This window comes from Anas platyrhynchos, chromosome 2 (assembly GCF_047663525.1).
Source record: "Anas platyrhynchos isolate ZD024472 breed Pekin duck chromosome 2, IASCAAS_PekinDuck_T2T, whole genome shotgun sequence".
Taxonomy (NCBI): Eukaryota; Metazoa; Chordata; class Aves; order Anseriformes; family Anatidae; genus Anas; species Anas platyrhynchos.
In genome coordinates, this window is record NC_092588.1 from 146,412,831 (window position 1) to 146,433,855 (window position 21,025).

Sequence of the window (21,025 nt, forward strand, 5' to 3'; positions counted from 1 at the left end):
AATAGGCATATTTGCAACATTGATCGTAGTTGTAGGAGTTTTGACAGCCATTGGTTGCTGCATTATCCTCTGTGTAAGAGGACCAGTACAGTGGTTAACTGAAACCGCACTATTGAAACAAATGACCATGGAGCTACCACCTTACTCAGATAAGGTGATAATGAGGAGATGGAAAGCAAAGAAAGCAAAGAAGAAGAAGTCTATCAAATTGCACCTTAGAGAAAGGTTTTGCAAAAATCAACAGTTTATAAAAAAAAGAAAAGGGGGGAATTGTGGGAATAGAAATGTTGTTTTTGCAGAGTTACATTGTTTAGAAGGAGGGAATGTGGTACTGAGATATGCTTACAGTGATAAGAAAGTTTAGCAGGCGACCTAGTAAAATGCAGACAACCAGTCTCCTTAGGACAATTAGGTGAAAATCACGGTGTCAAGTCAAGTCAGATAAGTGAAGAAACATTACCACTTCAAACAGTAAAAATGTCAAAAGAAATTTGAAATTTAACAGGCCGGCAACTGAAGGCCATGCATTGTTTGTGAAGCATCAGATAGATTGTGAACCTGGATTACCCACTCAGTGGGGAAACAGGGGAGGGTCCTGCCATCAAAAGGTATATAAACTGTGTTTTGGAACTAGTAGATGCGCTCTCTCCTGCTTGTGGGGCGCCCGCCATTGCAATCGCGAATAAATTACTACTTCACTGAGATCCTCGCCTGAGCCTAAGTTATTGGCTACGGAGTGTTTCTCACAAAGAGAAGGCTGACATGCAACAAGGGTGAAAAAGCTTGGCTTCAGTAGACTGAATCTGTGTGAATCTGATGATCTGATCCATCAGATTTTACTTCTTACCACACACATTAAGGGAGTGGATAACACAACAAAAAGCAACTAGTAAGGCAAGACACGGAGGCAGCAGTGCATCAAGCAAGATTTTCCCCTTTACTGAAACATCTGGAGTTGACATAAACAACTGTAAATGCATGATATTCAGCAGGATTTAAACAGCTAAAAATGAAATCTGAACAGCTTGTCAGAGGAAAGGCACTGCAGAATCTGATCATACTGGGTTGAGCACAGGTCCAAGTCATGTTTCAAATCCCCAACAAACACTGGAGGATATAGAAGCTTGTGAATATGATGCATGTGAACATGCAAATCAGGAGGCTACCAAGTAACAGCTGCCAGTTCCCTTTCTCCAAAAGGGAGTTATATACCTCAATAAAATGTCCAGTAGTAGCAGTCTGGTATCCTCCCTGCTCCAGCTGAGGGCAGATGCTCAGAGGCCAGCATGAGTGTTGTATTTTAAGAGAATTGTGTGATGCTAAACTGCTGGATTTCAGGATGGCTAGCAGCCCGGGCTACCAGATGTTCAAAAATCCCAAACAAATAACCATGGTGTCTATACAGAGCAGCTCTACTTCACACCAAGATGTTCTGCTGTGCACAGTCCAGACTTGTCTGTGATACCTCAGGCTTGTCACGTACGTGCAGATCTTCTGTGTGTATACGTTAGCTCCAAAAACGAGACACATAAAACTACTGCCTGTGGACCTGCCAGCTTTGACAGGTCTGAATCTGGAAGTCTGAAAACTTAGAGTAAAACTTAGAGTAGCAGACATTGGTACATCCAAAGTTGAAGGCTCAAATCTTCCATGACTTCTTGGTAACAAAATTCAGAAAACATGAGTTTTTCCTCTTAATCATCTTTATCACCTTAAAAAAATATACTCCACATCCTCTTATAAAAATATGGAGTCAGTTTATTTTCCATAAACATCTCTCCTTTCTTCCTCAGTTGCTCCTTTTATTATCTGGTTTCCCACTTTTGGTCACAGAATTAATCAGACTGATCTTCTGTATTTAATAGTGATTATTATTTTGATGACCTGATTATACATCCTAAGCTTTTATTTATGATCTGGATTCTATTCTATTGCCTTTACCAAACCACAATTCCAGCTTTTGCAACATTTATGCACAACAGCTCTGGCTGCTGTACACCTCTGTTATTTAAGCCAGTAGTCTCCCTCTATGGAAGGTTCTTGGGGTCTCATGTCCTGCACAGGAGTTGCCTCTGCATAGAATACATGGATCAGCTGATATTCTTGCTACTAATTAGTGTATTTTTTTTCAGACATTTTAGGCCATTATCTTTTACACGGTTTAGAATTGTGGTTGGTATATGTTGCTCTCTTTCTCAAACAATTATATTTTGGTCACTATTACATATTGATTTCACAGCAGTTCATAAAGCAATACTTTTTTTTTTTTTTTTTTTTTTTTTTTTTTTTTTTTTGGAATCAGAGTCATCTGAGATAAGGTTCTCTCTTCTTGTGCTCCAGTTTGGAGTGGTGACTGCTTTCCTGAAGCTGCATTTTGTGGATTTTTTTCTTATCCTGCTGGCAATACACTGGTTCATGGAGTTATTGGATTTCAGGCTGAGGTGGAAAGGAATAGCTGTACTTATTCTCCAGCAATCCCGGGGGTGTGCTCCAGTATGCTGGGGAAGTGGGGTACCACAAAAGAAACTATTTTTTTCCTTAATACACTGCACTAGTGTTTACTTTTGGCCATAAAAAATCTGCAGTTTTTCCTCAATGTTAACTATCAAAAAAAAAAAAAAAAAAAAAAAAAAAAAAAAGATGTGCATTTACAGGATTATTTAGCTGAGCCAGGCTCAGAAAGGGCCTACATCTATACATCAAAATTAGATGTAACTGAAATAGTTATGTGGTTGCTATTTGCTCTTCAATTGCCAGCGCACTTTTGTGCAGAGCACAGAGGTTCTCATGCCATCTTATATCCTATCAGCATCTCATTCTAGCAACATCTCGGCATGCCTGCTTAAAGAGAAATAGTTAGATAGAAAGGTACAGACAGAGATAAAATGGACCAATAGATCTGGTATATATATACAAAGACATTTTCTAAAAGCCTTATAGTACACTAATTAGAGGTGTAAATATGATGTGACATTTCAATCACATACAAAACCTAATGAAACCACATTAATCAGGCTCTAGGAAATGCTTGCACAAGTTTCCATACATTCCAAATGATCTTTTTCAATCCTCTGTAAAAGTCAGTCACAAACCCTGTTAGCTTCTAGTGATTTAAGACTTTAATTAACACCTGGACTTTCTTCTGGAGTTACAAGGGAGCTGTTTTCTTCAGGGTCCTGGGCATGCAGAAGGTTCATGATTTGGCTCTAGAAAGGTGTCAGAAACTGATGGGATCTTTGACACTGTGCTACCGTCTCTGCAACATCTTTCATCACAACATTCAGCAAAGACTTTTACAGCAAAATCCTTCCTTCATCTATACTGTCACTACCAATAGTTTCAGGCTTTATTTATATTTTACACTAGGAACTGAATAAGAAAAATGAAAGAATACAAGGATTTGAACAGGGACCAGAACGTGTGTCTACCTTTCCTGAACTGAAGATAACTTTTGCTCTAGTATGTTTTTAAAAGCCTGATAGCAACCTTCACTATTTTAATTAAATAGACTTACATTTAATTATCAGGTAAATTGATCTGATGCACCTGAAAGCCTCAATACATATTTAAATGAAACTATTTAATATAGGCAAAAATAAAGGACATTGGAAATATAGATTCTACATTGTTTAGATTAACCATAGATATTATAATTTGCTTAAATAGAAAAATTTTAAAAGTATATATCCTGGCTCTGAAGTTTATCATCAGAAGGTAGCAGCTATGCCTTTATTGTACCTTGCTCTGCAGCTTTATGGAGCATGTCAACATTGTCTCTCATGCCTTGTCATTAGCAGACTGAAACACCTTCTATTTACTGCTGAGAATAGCTGCTTGTGGAGAGGAAGTTTCAATGTATCCCACTCTGCCTGCTGAGACAGCTGTAATGGCTACGTGCACCTGTCACGCAATAACCACCACCAGCCAGATAGCATTGTTTATTGCTAATGAGGCATATAATTGCTGCAGTTAATCCAGCTTCTGTGGTTACTAGGTAGAAGGAAGAAAACTGCAGTGAAACTGGATAGGGTAACAGAGTGAGCAGAGCGTCTCCAGCATTTAATTTAGCTCTAACAAGGCAGTTTGTGTTAGATCTCAACTGATTGTTAAAGAGCATTTACTGATGTTAATAAGCATAATAATCAACTATAACTGGCATAAATTAATTTGGCATTACAATACAGAACTAATAAAATGGGTAATCATTATGCTCTTTAAATTATATTAATGTGCACATTCAACCATATCAAATGGTTTAAGTATTCACCAATATGGCAATAGTAAATTAATTTGAAAGAAATGCATTGCAGCAAGCAACCCCTAATTGCCATTTAATAAGTATGGTAATATTTCTTTAACTTAGCTACACTGTCCTGTTGAAAGTCAAAAACTAAAGTATGTAGAGACAAGAAAAAAAATATGCTAAAGTGGTTTGACATGACTGACAGAAAGCTCTGCAATTCTGCAGACTCCTTTCTCTAGGTTTGGTTCTTTCTATGCTACAGTCTCCTTCAGCCCTCCAAAATCCATCTTGCTCTAGATTTGCTTTTCATATTGATCTAGTCAAGAAGCAGCTGGCTGTGAGTCCACAAATGTCTCAAGACAATATTGACTAAGTGTGTTCAAGTGTTTCATTAACAGATTATGGGACAAGAAAAATACAGACATGCCCTACCCATCCCAAGAGTCTCACAAATCACTTTAAGATACTACTTTGGAAGGAGGTTAAACATTTTCTCTAGCTAAATGTATGTGGTACTCCCAGTCAAACAAAGGCCAAGGTAAACAGAACATGGATTTCAGCTCCCACTACTGGAGCTTCAACATATTCTTTTTAAAGCTTTGATGCTCTGCAAATAAGCCGAAGGCAGGGAGATATTAATTAAAGAGACAAAGCAAAGAATCTTCAGATGCTCCTGCAGTAGTCCTAAAAGAGATCTGGTTGCTATTTTATTCATTTATTTATTTATTTTTAATCAGCAAATAAAAAGGCTCCTATTTTAAATGTATGTATCTCTAAAAAGGTTTATTGCCTTGCTTGTTTCAGTCAAGACAGGGGCGGCAATTATTTGCCCATACATTTATTTTGGTTTTAAAATATCACACATTTCACAAATCCATCCTTAGCATTGTCCTGGTCCTCTTTCCACATTTCAGTATTTGAACACCAGCAGAGCAACTGGTTGTTATTTTAAAGAAGAAAAACATTTAAGGAAAGCAGCAATACAGTGACAAAGCGGGTGAGAGGCTAGAACAGGTGAGCTGTTAAGGGGGAAGGGAGGGTGTGGGAGAGAGGGAAAGAGAGGGAGAAGAAGGGCAAAACTCTGAACTGTCTGTAATCTATTCCAATCATCCTTGTAGAGCTTTTGGATCCAGCTGAACTGCAAACTGGTTGCAGGAATAGATGCAACCTCTTTGAAGTAATTTGGCATTAGCCCATTAAAAAGATTTGAAGGGAACAACAGATATGCCATATAAATTTTCAAAAATAACAGGTTAAAACATCTCTTATTTCCATCTCTTATTGTCAACCAAGTAGAAAATATATTTTGAAAAGTCTTTGTGCCCAGAATACTTGAAAATTTTACAGTCTGCATCTCAGTTGCTTTCTGCTGCTAACCCTCAAGATGCCTATGAGATTTGAAGCTGCTAATTGTAACCGGTTTAGGCAAAGCTGTTAAACACTGGTGATTCAGCAAAGTGCTTTAACAGTCAGGTGGTTGTTCTTCTGAGCTTTATCCAAACAGCCCTCAGGAATAAAAATCAGAGGATATTCTCTTTCAGTCAACAGGACTAGTTGAATGTTCAGCCATGTCTCCTGGGGATGAAGCAGGGGGAAATGTATATAAAATCAGCTAGTTTTAGAGACAGTTAATCTGCCTCTTTTCTACCATGGATTTAGGAAGCTGGAATTGTCATTATGTTGTCACTTTATATGTTCAGTAAAATATGTCTTAATTCCCAATACAAGAATCAGCATTCTCATTGGATTATTTTGATAGGAGGAACTGTCCTTTATGAGATGAATTAGATTTCTCTTCAGAAAGAAGCATCCTAATTATAAAATGTGAACATGTTACTTCTACCATTAAAAATAAGTCTAATGCTTTATTTTTGGATCTCCCATAGTTATTCTGCCTGATGTAAAAACCAAGCACAGCTGCAGTAGAGTGTTGCTTACTTCTCCTTCTGTCTGCCTGAGTCTATCCATAAACACCAGACCATGACATACTTGTGTATATGATACAGTCAGTGTAATAAATCTGTTTTGCCTTGTGAAGGCCTATTGTTATATTTATGTGGAGTTCTTTCTGTTCTTGGCAGATTATGCTGGGCCACAGGAAAAGAACCATGGCCTTTATGTTATAATACACCATGAGAATGTTCTCATGCACCTAGCACAAAACGTTTGCTAGGATTGTCCTCATAACAGCCCATCTGTTGACTTTGAGAGAAACTAACCCATTACTCCTGGCTCTGATATATTTTCTTCCTTCCAAATCACCTCCCATTTGATACCAACCTGTATAGAAAGGTCCAGCAAACAAAAGTGGGAATGGGTGGGGTGTTTTAGTTCATTTGGTGTCAAAAATAATTTTTTATTAGTCGTGACAGAGGAAGCTAATATTTTAGAGAAGAAGCTTTTGTTTACAGCCATTTTTCCCCTTGTTTTGTTCTGTAGGTGGGAGCTTTTATCTTAAACATATCATACACTAATTTATTTATATAATAATCCATACCAAATTTTTCTGGCAAATAATTTGTCAGATTGGCCAGGTTGGATGAGGGTTTGACCAATGCAGTCTAATGGAATGTGTCCTTGCCCATGGCAGATGACCTTCAAGGTCCCTTCCAACCCAAATCTTTCTATGATTCTATGATCTCTTGAAGTTTGATTAATTCAAAGCTGCTGTAATTCATTAATCTGGATCAGGCAGGATTGAAAGAGAAATAATAAATGACATCATCAGTATGACAGAAGTATTTATTTTATACTGAAGTCACACAAACTTTCAGTCCTTCCTTCAGAGGACATGGAATATGAACAGATGCAGGCCCACAGCTGGCTCTATTGACGAGTGTTCAATGCCATCTAGTGGTTTTAGAAACGTATAGTTTCTAATCGAATAGTTTCTGTATTGTAGCCTAAAAGTGAGGGGGATCCTTGGATTCTTAGGGGATTGTAAAACTTTTTTTTCCTTATCATTTCTACTTTTATTTTTTTTTCCTTTTTTGAGTTTTATACTTAATTCTGATTTATCAACACACTTTAAAATGATACCTTTAAGAAAAGTGTTTTTCTTGATCTATGACTATGCATGACCCTTGAAAACTATCATGTCAGACATTATGTTCTCTACTGTAAACCAATAGGTTTAAAAATAAAGTAGTTATTTTTGGAAGCATAAGATTCTGACCATAATTGAACCAGTAATCACAAACAGAAATAATATTGACATTTTTCTGGACAGGACCAAACTTAGACATCACCATTCTTTTACACCAAACATCAGCTTCTTTTTGTCACCATTATCCCACAGATTCTGAACTAAAGTAGCATAGTGGCCATACAGTTTTTGTTGTTGTTGTTTTTTCCCACTATTAATATTAATGTGATTTTTTTTTTTTTTCTCAGAAAACATTTATTATTCACATGAAAGCCTATCAAGGGACTTCATAAGCAACATGATCCTGCAGATCAGTTGGATTAAAATTGTATTGCCATGTCAGAGCAAAACAATTTGTGTGATAGAGGCAGAACAGCTCTCGTCTGCACTGTGCACCCTCTGAAGAGGCTTTGTGACCAAATATCTGTTGCTCACCATTTTCACTTGTTTGTGAGTAGAAGCATTTCCCCTGCTTTCCAGGGTGCACTCCCATTAAGATCTGGCAAAACTTACAGTGCAAGCAAGTAGATGGCCCATGGATATTGCAGATTTTGATCTCTTGCCTGCCTCTTCCTAAAATAATGGAGTGCACAGGACAAAACCTTATGGCTAGGAGCCAGTGGTAGGGAAAAATACATGTGTGTATGGCCTACTCTGGTTAAGCAAATTTGTCATTTATGTTACCTTGAAGGCTAAGAAATGAGCAATTCTTCATAGTAGTAGATTATCACTGTTCTCCCCTTCAGCATTTGTGCCTGATAACTGCTACTGATTCATAGAGATTGAAGCTTTAACATTAACACTGCGAGCACTTTATAGAGATGTTTCCTGTGTTATTTGCTAAGAAAATTAACTCTCAAACCAATGCAAATAATTCCCTGTAATAATTGGGTTGTAACTATCTTGATGGAGTTTTATACACTTTGATACAGTAGTTTTACATGATGCCACACAGATGTAAGCATGCAACTAAAATTGTGGGGATTGGCTGGATTAGCGTTAAATTTAGAAGTTAGCATATTCATCAAATATAATGTAAGTGATAAAAAGTTCCTTCACATTCTATAGAAGCTGAAGACAGATGGAGGTTGAGCAGAGTTTAGCAGCTGGATTTTTTTCTTAGCTTGTGAGTTTTTAAGATTTGTTCCCTTCTCCAGAGTACCAGTATCGTTTTCATTTCAATTTCTATGAAAATAATTTTACTTTTGGATCTATATATATATTTTCAATTTTTCTCTCTCATATGCAAAAAAGCAAAAATCCCAATGGAAATGTTAGGCTCAATCATATTTGCCTAACCTTATTTTTAAAGGACCTAAATAATTATTTACCATGTCTGTCACCTCTAAGTCTTATAATAGTAGTAAGATCCATTAGCCCTAACTCAAAGCTTGACACAATTCTGTGCAATCTCCTTACATGGGTGAAAAAATACTACTTATGTCCTGTATGACAAAATAAAATAGGAATTGAGTGAGCCTGAGTGTATCAGGACCTTTTTATGTCACTTAGATAGTCTCATACCTATAAAATGTACCAAATTTCCTGTTAAATATCCTATGTCCTCATACATTTACACACTATTAAAGCAGAACTAAATTTTGTGGTAAATAGCAGAGAGCTGTGATTTAGGATCATTTATACAAGACAGGTCTACAAATAAATAGTGGGTTTTTTTTCTATTATTATTTTTATTTTTATATTTTATTCCAGGCATTATATTTAAATTCCACAGGCAATAATAGTGAAGATTTACAGCACAATTATTGTATTCATTTCCATTAGTGAACTAACGAATTTCAACTGGAAGACCAACAGGAAAAAATGAAGGGTGTTCTTTTGCAGTGCTTGTCTTGGAACTAAACATATTTTTATTGTATATGTGGATTCATTTTTTGTTTTGTTTTGTTTTTATTTCTGATTAGACCACAGAAAAGCATGTAAGTAGATTATCTATAAAAATGGTGCAGTATAGACATTTCTGCATGCTCTAACATATTTTCCTACCTGGCAAGTCCTGAAACTTATCTCTATGATGTTCATGAATTCTGCAAATTTAATGCTTTCTAACTGACCCTATAAATAATTTATCCCACCCTTTCTGACCTATGAGAAGATGACCTTTTACAAGTCCTGTTGATCTTGGATTCAGAAGAGGAAATCATAAATTTTCAAAATCGTCTTGAAGTGAATATAAAGTAGAAATTCTGAAGTCTATGTTCTGCCTATACAAAAGGAGGGAGAACAGTGCCGAATTAAATATAGAGATACTTCTGTTAACTCTAATACATATTAGGTAAAATGTGTTAATTTAACATTTTAATAATAATTTAACATTTTAATAATTTAAATAATTATTGTAAAACCTCTTCCGACTGTTCCACAGATGGCTGTCCTATCTTCCATAAACAATTCCAAGTACTCTAGAAATACAGAGCACTTCTCAGGCACATAGAATAAGGGAACGGTCTTTGGAGGCCAACCTCTTAACCTTCAATGCACAGCAATCCACAGGGAAGTAAGGCCCAAAACACTAGCAGTAACACGAGAATAGATGTCTGAGGAACAACAGGAATGGCCATGCTTGGAAGTATTAAACACTTTGTTAGCCACTTGAGGTTATTTCCCCTCTACTAATTAAAGCAAATAGGATAAAGAAAAATACATGTATTATGCACTTAATGTGTGAGAGGAAAAATATAAGACACAGGTCTACCCCGTCTGCCCTCAGACTCTGTCAAGGTAGGCTTCTATTAAATTAGGCCTCTTCTGAGAGCTCTTCCTCTAACAGGCTCAAGACTTCTCCCAAGAGAATCCATTGACTTCCACAGCAGCTTCTTTATGTTTTTCCACTGACCTCCATTATCAGAACTCCCCTAGGCTCAGACTCCTGAATCTGGTTCCCTTTTCATCTTATATTATGGACATGTTGAGATACTGGCTGAAGGATGGTCCTAGCCCATAAGCCAAGCCCATCTTCAAAAAGAAGTCTTCCCTATCATTCATTGAGTTACTCATCTGAACATTCTGTTCAGTAGGTTGAGTAGAAATTTGCGAGGTCTTTTTCATCTAGTCCAACACTGCAAGTCTGTCTCTCAGCTTCCTTGCTGCCCTGGGAGCTACTTTGCATTTCCCAAAGGAGGAAGTGTGGTGTTGGAGAACTCTAGTGCTGATCATCCTTCTGCCAAGGTAGGCCCATATAACTCATTTTATGAAAACAACAACAATAAAAACTCTGTGTTTAATAAATCTGCTGCTTAACATTCTTTATACTGGATTATTCACATTTCTCGAGCACTCACTTATGCAATTTGCCTGCTTCTTTTCAGACATTTCTCACTAGCACTCCTCCAGGTAGCTTTAATGCTTTGGGTACTAGATATAGGACACATTTATCATACACACACACTGAAAAAGTATTTTAGAACTCATCAGATTTTCAGACAAATTCTAAGAGCTGAAAAATTTATTATGTGGATATTCAGATTTCATTAAGTCTCAAGAAAATATCTCTGTGTTTGCTTAGTCTGGTGATGTTTCCAATGTATTAACATGTACAGAGGAGTCTCTCTGGGAAGCCATCTGGTATGTTATAGCACAGTATGTACTATCTTTACTTGATGCCAAATACATGCATTCAATTAATGATAATCATCTGCTACTTCTATGCAGTGATACGGTGGTGTTTTGTTCCCCCCCCCCTCCCCCCCTTCTTTTCCTGAGTAGTCTGTCTTAGCCAAGCTTTGCATAATCACCTAAGGAAACACTGGTGCTGAAAATTTGATTTCCTTCCCAGACAGCAGCATACCAGTGGGGTCTGACACAACCTTTGCTTGTTGATGAGGAGGAGGTGGAAACACAATAGCATTGCTTTCTCTCACTCATTCACAGCTGGGCTCCCAGACTCAATCAGAAAAAAAAATAAAATAAAAAATTACATAGCCTGCAGAAATGTCATCAGGGCTTGAGAGATGCTGATCTAGGAGCAATTGCTTAAAGAACAGCTGTTATCATCCACAGAGACTCTAGCAGTTCCACCAGAGAAACAGTTTAGCCAGTTTTCCTTACTACCATTGAAAAACTTATTTCAGGTATAGTAGTGAGGGAAGGCAGAAGCAGCTACTTTAATGTTAAAGACAGTGCACAGAACAGCAAAATTGCATTCAAGATGATGCAAAGATTCAAACAAATTTTTAATTATAATTATATAGCACACCAAATAATAAATTAAATTAAAATAAATATAAAAAAGAGAAAAATTGCCAAAAAAACCACACCTCTTACACTCTTGACTTTGACAGTTCATCACTTTTCCTTTCATATTTTATAATTAAGTGAACCTGCACTGAAAGTTGAATCTGTATTCCTCACCCCCTTGCTGAGGTCAGGACACCATCAAAATGAAGTGAGAGTTCAGACCAAGAGTACCAGAGAACATTGTTGGATGGCCCTGCACCAGAAGGGCCATGTTAGAATGCACAAACCATTCTAACACCTATAAGGAAATGCAGTCTTTCAGTAAATAAAATAAAATAAAAAATAATAAATAAATAAAATAACAAAAATCCCCACAGAAACAGCACTGTATCTAAGAATGACAGATTGGCAGGAGTTTTGCCAGTTTTACACCTCTGATATGGTATGGTCAAGGTTGGTTAATGTGGCACTGGTTCTGCCAGGGCCTTCCAGGCAGACTGAGGAAAAGAGAAAAATGTGGCCTTGTGGAGACTACAAAACTAATGTCACTTTTCTGTGCTCCTGTCCTTGCCTGGCCTTTGGCAAGAGCTTTGGAGAGATTCCCAGTAGAAAGAGGCAATGCAGCACACATGGACTATGTTGCTTTCTCATTTCTTTCCCCATTCACATTGTCACCAACCCGACTTCTGTATCCCAACATAACAGTGTCACTTCTTGAACACCACCAGAGATTTGCTGAGCTGAGTACCTGCTTGCCTGTGTAGCATGTGGACCTCTGTGGTGCTTGCATGTGTCCCTTCTCTTTGTCCAGACTGATGGAAAGAAATGCGAAGGTGCCAGTGGTTCTGGGCTGGTGGGACTGCCCCCAGTGCTGATATGTTCAGAAACTCTTTCTGTAGGGATCAGATTTCTCAGGCTCAGAAACCAAAAAGGTCCTGGATGGCTCCCCTCCTACTGCTACCAGACCTTTTGGGGAATCACTTGGCAGAGCTGGATGTGGCTTTTGGAGCAACCACAACAGAGAGACTACAACATTCAGTACCTGACTTGTTAACTCTGAACATGTACTGAATGTATACTGCTCACAGGGAGACAAAACAGAACTGAACTGCACTGGACTATTTTGTATACTTCAGAGTATCTGAATAAAGCAAAAGAATAACAATACGGTCCTGTCTTTACTGCATTCTACAGTAAAGAATCCATAACTGCTGATTCTGTTGTTAGTTATAACAAAGATATACAAAGAATGGTCAATTTCATCAAAATCTCTGAACATTCTGGTGGTAAGTAGGTGGCATTGTGGTGATGTTTCAGTGCAGACAAACCAAAGGTTTTTCAAATAAGTAGCACACAAATGTGCCTTTATCCAGATGGATAAGAAAGCTGTTTTCTCAAGCTAATGTTAAACTTGAATGAAAAGTCTCTATCTAAACATATTTAAGCTACTACTCTCATTATATAAAAACAAAACACAGAGGAAGATTCAACTGAACAATTAATATGTATAGATATCTGAAATCCCATTAGAGTGATGATAGATGTTTTTAAGCCAGGTGGTACTGACACCCTCTGGATTCAATATTCCTTTCTACCTGTGTCACATTTGCTTCTCGCTGCATGCAGGACTTTGCTCCACACAGGGGTTTGTGTTTTATGAACTGTGTCTTAAAGCAACTCTTTGCTCCCTCTTGTGGCCTTTTAGCAAAGTATGTTCCTTCCTGGAATCCAACTGGATTTTATCTTTCCTGGAATATAGTTGATGTTAACTATGATGGACATAATGTTGGGTCATGAGTTCTATGCATTAAATATACTTCCTTCCAAAATACTGTAGATGTGTGCTACTTTTAAGTCCAAATATATCTACATGTCTACTTCCTATTTCAATAATCATTAAAGTAAATTGAAATATATTTCAACAGAACTTTTCCAGCAAACATTAATAAAAAATTGACTGTTTTCTAGAAAAAAAAAAATAAAGTAGGAATAGATTAAGTGCCCTCCAAATAACATCAATTTTTATTTTGATGTGTATGAGAACAAAAACTTTTTTAATATATTGATTTTTTTTTGTATAATTGAGTTTTCAAGTACTAAATACAATCTCTGGTCTGGCCACACCAGGCACAATTTGTATTGTTTTTCTTCTGATGTGCACTGAATATGGGTACATACCCTGTGAATGCAGAGAGAATGGGAATGAGATGTAGCACTTATACAAGTGAAGTGACAGAATTCATTATTCCTGTGGCATGTCAGTCATCATGCTTCTGTACTGTTGGCTATGCACACGTCTATCATGGATGCAGAATACTGATAGGAGATACTTTTTTATAGCCTTATTTCTCTTTTTCTGTTTACACAACACATTCTCAGTGGACAAAAAAAACCCAAAAAACTCAACAGAGAGCTTCATTTTTCCCCCTCATCGTTATTCCATTAAATTATGCTAATATTTTTATATTTATTATTTGAAACAATTCTCAATAAATTAGGGTGCACATAAATAATCAAAGGCCAGAGGTTTTGCAGAGTATGTTGGTGACATCTGAGCCTTTCTAACTCCACATATGCACACTAATCTTTGACATAAATATGCAAAGTTAAATCAAGCCTCTTTCACTGAAGGCTACCCTGAACTGTATCATTTAACAACTAGCACCAACTAATAATATGGATGTGGGAAGTTACACTGACTGGCTCCCAATGTGCTCTAGCTCTGCCAATACATTTTTAAACCACTGTTATATGACCATGTGTCTGAGTTTAAGGCAATTTTGCTGGCAGCCTCCACAAAAGTACATGTATATATAATCTGTTACCAGGTTTCATCAACAGTAAATCAACAGAGTTCAGATCACCTGGCTGAACTATAATGTTTTTCTTCTTAAGATTCCTTCTCTGGTTCTTAATTTTGCAGAAGAATATATGTTGGGCATGGCCATATATATGATGACAGCTTACAGAATACTCGTTTTGTCCTCCAGATTCTTGGGTACAATGTCTTTAAAAGCAGAAAAAGGAGATGAGAACTATTGATTAGAAGGTTTGAAATCATATTAGTTTAAAGAGAAAGAAGAATATTTTGGATATTCTGATTCAAATAATCTTCTTCATTCCTGAGATAAGAACTCTGGAGAAGAGAGAGATGACTGTTCTAAGCAATCCAGGCAGGAAGTCTGGAATTCTGTGACTCCTCTTTGCTTATGTTGCAGGTTTTTTTTTTTTTTTTTTTTTTTTTTTAATCTAGATCTGAAAATCAATCCAGATTACAAGGTTTTAGTGAATCAGCAGTGCAGTCTATAAAGCCTGGCTCCTGCTGAAATACCCAGACTGTGAAGCTTCCAGGACCAGACAGTGTTCATTTTGAGATAAAACAAGCTCAGCTTTGAATTCCTGCTGTGAACAGTGTACCAAAGAACAAGAATCAAAGGTCTATTTGCTTGTCTGTATCTCAGTGATGACTAGCTACACAGGACAGAAAGCAGAGAATGAGATAAAGTTATGTAGGGAATTTGTTTGAAGCCTCCAAAAAGAGGGAAAGAAAACCCACTCTAATTTGTTTTATAATGTTTCAGACTTTGAAGAGGAAAATCAGCTGGTATGGGCTGGATTATATTTGTGTGGGCATGAAGGCATCACTTATTCATCTTTGCAGATTATGAATTGGCATTCACTGTCCAGCCTGCCAGGAGTGGAGATTTACAGTTATTTTATTTTAGAAGATCAACACCAACTAACTGATTTTATTATCATAAATCATTTAACATGGAGCTATGCTTTCAGAGCTCCTCCACTGACACATTTCTCAGATTAGCACAGTACATCTCAGAGCAGTCACACCATCAGCCTGGCAGACTGTATTATCCCTTGAGTTATCAAGTAAAGGAATAGTGTGGGACAGATAAAGGTATTTGTACATCAAGATTCTGAAATATTCAGGAAAGATTCTTCCCTAGAGAATTCCCAGATACACTTTACTGTCAAGACAGGTGTATGACCACTGAGTTATTTATTAGATAGCACTAACATGGAGGACTACAGTCAAGAGTCTTCTTTAATTTGGAATATTCTTTAGAAGTGACAATTCCATTGGGAAACAATGACTAGTCTGAATTACTTCAGTTGATAAAATTAGCAGTTTGAATTTGTAGGAAAATTTATAATAATTCTGAGAGAAAAAATAATGAAGGCTTAATCAGCAGAAGGGACAGGAATTCGACTAGGATTGATACAAAAAGGGTGATAGGAACAACTTCTACTAACTTACATGGTTTGCATTAGAGCTGCTGCAGGGAGCTGGGATGAAAAGCAGTAGTATCTTTTACCTTATGTTCACTGCCATGCATGGATAACTATAAAAGAACTGAATTGGCATGCATTGGAAGTTACGGTATAGCAATAACTACCATAGGGTGAAGTTGAAGGAGCAAGCAGTACACTACTTGCCTATGCACTGTCACTGTTTCCTCAGCAAATGCCCAGTTTGGTCCACAGTAATACATGTATAATTTGCTCCGCATTTCCTCTGCACACCAAATAAATAAATAAATAAAAATTAACACAGTGGCCAGGTAGCCAAGCCAGGGTAGACATATCTTGCTGTGGGATTCAGTGTTGTGCACTGTGGCCTTTTCTCTGCTACATGACGTGTGACCAAAATATCAAATAACAGCTTCGTGAAGAAAGATATGATCGAAGTCTATAAAATCATGGCAAATGATGAAGAGTTTGAATGTTCAGACTGAATTCTAATGTACCTGAGATAGATTTAAGAAAAACAAAAGGAGATGTCTGTTTAATTCTCTATTAAGCTGTATAACTCCTTGCCATGGGATATTAAAAATTTACAGGATCAGGCATGTTCATTAAGAAAGACCCTGGTATACTGGAGCTTGTGTAGTGAAGGATCACCACAATGTCTATGGGGTTGGAGCACATCAAAAAGCTGAGATGCTTGGGTTTGTTCAGTTTGAAGAAAGGAAAGCTAAGGAGGGGCTATGGGCACACATTCATAAATCAAACGAGGAGTTGCAGAGGAATCAGTTAGACTCTTTCTAGGTAAGTAGAACAGCAAGGAAAGTCACAATTGAATACAATGGCAGTCAAACCAGCAAATATTTCACAAGGGCAATCAAACTGTTATAGATTGCTGAGGGATACTGAGCAGCCTTCTGATCTTGCAGATACTCAAAATCCACCTGGAGAAAACCCTGAACAGCCCAGTCCAGGAGTAGTTTTGATTTAATCCTATAATGATGTAAAAGGGAAATCCACTGGAGCTGCTCAACACAAAGGTGATCGCTTTTGACTCAGGAGGGCCTAGAGCTGTAAAGTGCTGGAGGCTACACATGCTCCAGAGAAATGTCATCAGTTCTTCCTCTATTTGTGTTGTCCCCTCTTCCTTTTCCTTGTGTTGTCTGTAGGAACTCTTTACTAGCCATGTTCAGAGACAGGTTTCTGGGGTTGGTGCATATTTTATCTCTTTCTTTATATACCTGTTAAGATGACCATTGAGATAGTTTGCATGCCCATAAAGCAAATAATGCTGCTATTTGTTCTTCACAGATATACTTGCTAAATATCTGGCATATTCACACTGTGTTGTTATATTACTGCCTGTTGCATCCAAATGCTTAAATGCTGCACGTTTTTAGTAGATTTTATTCCCTTCTTATTGTGTATGATATTTGGACTATTTGCTAGACAAATATTGAATAAATGAAAAAAAAAAAAAAGAAATGGAGGAAATGGAGGAAAGGTAGACTTGTAAAGCAACAAAGCAAGGAAAGTGGCATAAGGACTAGATAATATAAAACCGGCATCTTTCCTTTTGTATCATGCAAATAAGGACTACATGAAAATGTAGAATTTAAATCAGAAAAAGCTTATCTAATACCAGGAAGAAATAAACCAGATCTCCCAGCAAATGTTGACTGGTGAGGACTGGCTGTTCTCTGCACCTTTGTAGACTTTAGTTAAGAATACCAGTTCTTACTTTCCCTTCACAGTCATCTGAGCACACACTTATAGCAGGCAAGTGTGGGTGCTGTAGATTGAGATTTTTTTTTTAATTTTCCTATTGCGTTAGAAAACCCCTCCTCCACATATACTCATACACATGTAATATTTTCTGCTGAATAGAACTCGCCATAAGGCTGTACAACAATGATTAGCAAATTTTGCCCCCAGTTATGGTCATAACATAAATAAGCAAAGTAAAAAGTTCAAAGACCTGTCATGCTGCTAACTCTGTCTGTGAGCACTTGTAGCCATCTTTTTTCTTTTTCTTTCTTTATTTTTTTTTTTTTCCAGAACTACAGCTGCGTTTGGCAGAAGAACACATATTAACAAGTCTAATAGGTTTACTTCACACATATTTCAAAACATTGGCCTTCACGTGTAAAATTAATAAGTCACAAACTATTACTCTTCAAGTCACTGTATTTAACTTCGGTTGACATTGGGGAAACTACAAACTGAACCAAAAACTGTGAGAACTAAGATTTGTTCTCTTTATTTATTATTTTTAATCCTGTTTTTTTTCCCAGTTCCATAATGGGCATTATGTTTCTACCAGCATTTATTTATAAATATAATTGTTCTTTTATTTTTTATTTTTTTTAGTAACCTATTAAAATAAAAACAAAAACAAAAGAAGCAAACAAATAAAAACACCCCAACATGCAGTTATTACTCTTTAACTTCCCTCTCCTTCCAAACCCTTACAGTTCTTCCATATTTACTGTATCTTAAGATAATCCTGTAGGTTTGACATTTACCACTGGACCCAGTAGAATTTGAACAAGTTTACATTACTCTCACAAAGATACTTTTAAACTAGTACTTATATTATTAATATTATTATTAATATTAATAGTTATAAATATAATATTAATAGTAATACTAATATCAATAAAAATGATGCAGCCTAACTTGTTATTTTTCTGTCTTATGCTTGTAGAGGCAGAGACACTGAGGAAACCCAAAGAAAGAAAGAAAAAAAAAAAAAGTTTTGCCCTGAGAGGCAACAGTTGCTTAAATAAGGTTTACATTAAGGTTTCCTAAGGCTTTTCCTTCTTAGACACTAGCCCCATTAACTACTCATATATTTGAATGTAAAAGTTTATTATTCAAAGATGAATCTTCAGGTGATACATGTTTAATAGAATCATAGAAACACAGAATCATTGAGGTTGAAAAAGATCTCCAAGATCATCTGGTCCAACCATACTTCTACCACCAATATGATCCACTAAACCACATCTCTAAGCACCATGTCCAACCTTTCCTGTGACTCTATCACCTCCGTGGACAACCCATTCCAATGCCTAACTACTCTTTCTGAGAAGAAACTTCTCCTAACTGCCTAACTCAGCATACATGTATGTTCCCTATTCAGCCATGCCAATCTTCTTCCCTGATGGCTCATCTTACAGCACACAGGGACAGCCTGCTCTTATGCCTTTAAGACTTCCATAATGAGAAGAACCCTGTTTTCCTGGGCCCCTCTGCCCTCTAGGACTGACTCCACAGTGATCCTCCCTAACAGTGTCCTGAACAGCTCAAAGTCTGCTCTCCAGAAGTCCAAGGTAGCAGTTTTATTGACCCCATCTCCTGACTTCACCAAGAATAGAGAACTCATTTTGTGGTCACTCAGCCCAAGACAACTCCTTACTACTATGTCTTCCATCAGTCCTCCTCTGTTCATGAAGAGGAGGTCTGGCAGGGCACCCTCTCTGGTAGGCTCACTAACCAGATGAGTCAGGAGGCTATCTTCCACACACTCCAGGAACTGCTTCCTCAGGGCTGTTTTTTATTTCCAGCATATGCCCAGGAAGTTGAAATCCCCCATGAGATTCCAAGTGCTGGAGATTGCATGACTTCCGCCAGCTTCTTTATATACTGTTCAGACATGCCATTTGTAGTATTTTTTATTTTTTTTTTCCACAGTACTTTTTTAGTACTTTTACGGTTTTACAGTATTTTTTTTTTTTTTCCATTTTGTTCTCTTGTATGGATTTTCTCTTAGTTCATCCTTTCTATTTTGTGACTGAAGGCTGACAATTTTTTGCGGAAATATGTGGGTGATGGAATGTAATGGCTGTTTTACTGCAAATATATTTTATACAAAATTAACTAATTTTGGTAACTCTTTTTGACCCATTCCATTCTCCAGAAATGTCAGCTTGAAAATATGGAGTCAAGCAATACTGAACAGAATAGTCTTATCCCCAGTTTATCCATACTTATACTGATAACAGCCAGAAACCTGAGGAGCTCAGACATTTGTCATAAGTATTTTATGACTAAGAACTACAGGAACTAAGAACCCTGTAATGCAGGGTTACATTTGCTTTGTACGACATCTTATTTTCAGGTGCCAATGAATGTCTATTCACAGTAAAAGATTATTTTTTTATTATTATTATTATGTTTTTTTCATGAGCAGGGTCTAGACAGTGTTGATAGAACAGTCGGAGTTCTTTGCTAAAAGCAGAGAGATCAACAAAAATAGCACACATATAGAGGAAGATCATTTGTGCTAATTAAGAAGAAAGGGTGGAGGATGTTTTCTTTGGATTGTGCTGATTCCATTACACTTTAGATGTCTCAAAAGCCCCTGTGATTGACAGAATGACCAGTGGGTGTAAATAGGATTTTGACAGGAAGTCCAAGTTCTCTTGACTGTAAATCCAGATACTCATAGCAAGACTGTCATAGTCTGAGAGGCTTGAATTGCAAGTTTGCAGATAACACTAGATTCGAAGACCAACTCCCTACCAGGAAGGTAGGGTTTCATCATCCTGTCTTTCTATCTTTGTTTTGGTTATAACTTGCAAAAATCACAGGTCTCTTGTAAATATATCTTTTAGGCTAGTGTCACCAGAGGCCTTTCTGGATGGTATTTACCCTTTTATTTTTCATGACTGCATTTAGAATTTGTCATATGATCATTACTTGTCTCTCCTCTCCTCTCCTCTCCTCTCCTCTCCTCTCCTCTCCTCTCCTCTCCTCTCCTCTCCTCTCCTCTCCTCTCCTCTCCTCTCCTCTCCTCTCCTCTCCTCTCCTCTCCTCTCCTCTCCTCTCCTCTCCTCTCCTCTCCTCTCCTCTCCTCTCCTCTCCTCTCCTCTCCTCTCCTCTCCTCTCCTCTCCTCTCCTCTCCTCTCCTCTCCTCTCCTCTCCTCTCCTCTCTTTCTCAATACCCTTCATAAACAACAATAGAAAATTATGAGATTCCTTTAGAGGAGATGTCTTTGGAAGACTTTCCTCTCTAAATTTACTGTCTGTAAATATTTAAATTCTAACACAAGTATTCTAAAACTTAAAAAACCCTGCTATCTCAGTTCACAGGAGTAGTTTCTTCTTATTTTATACATTACATTATTTCAAATATTCATCTGAATTCAACTTCCTTGAGATATTGTCCCTCTCCA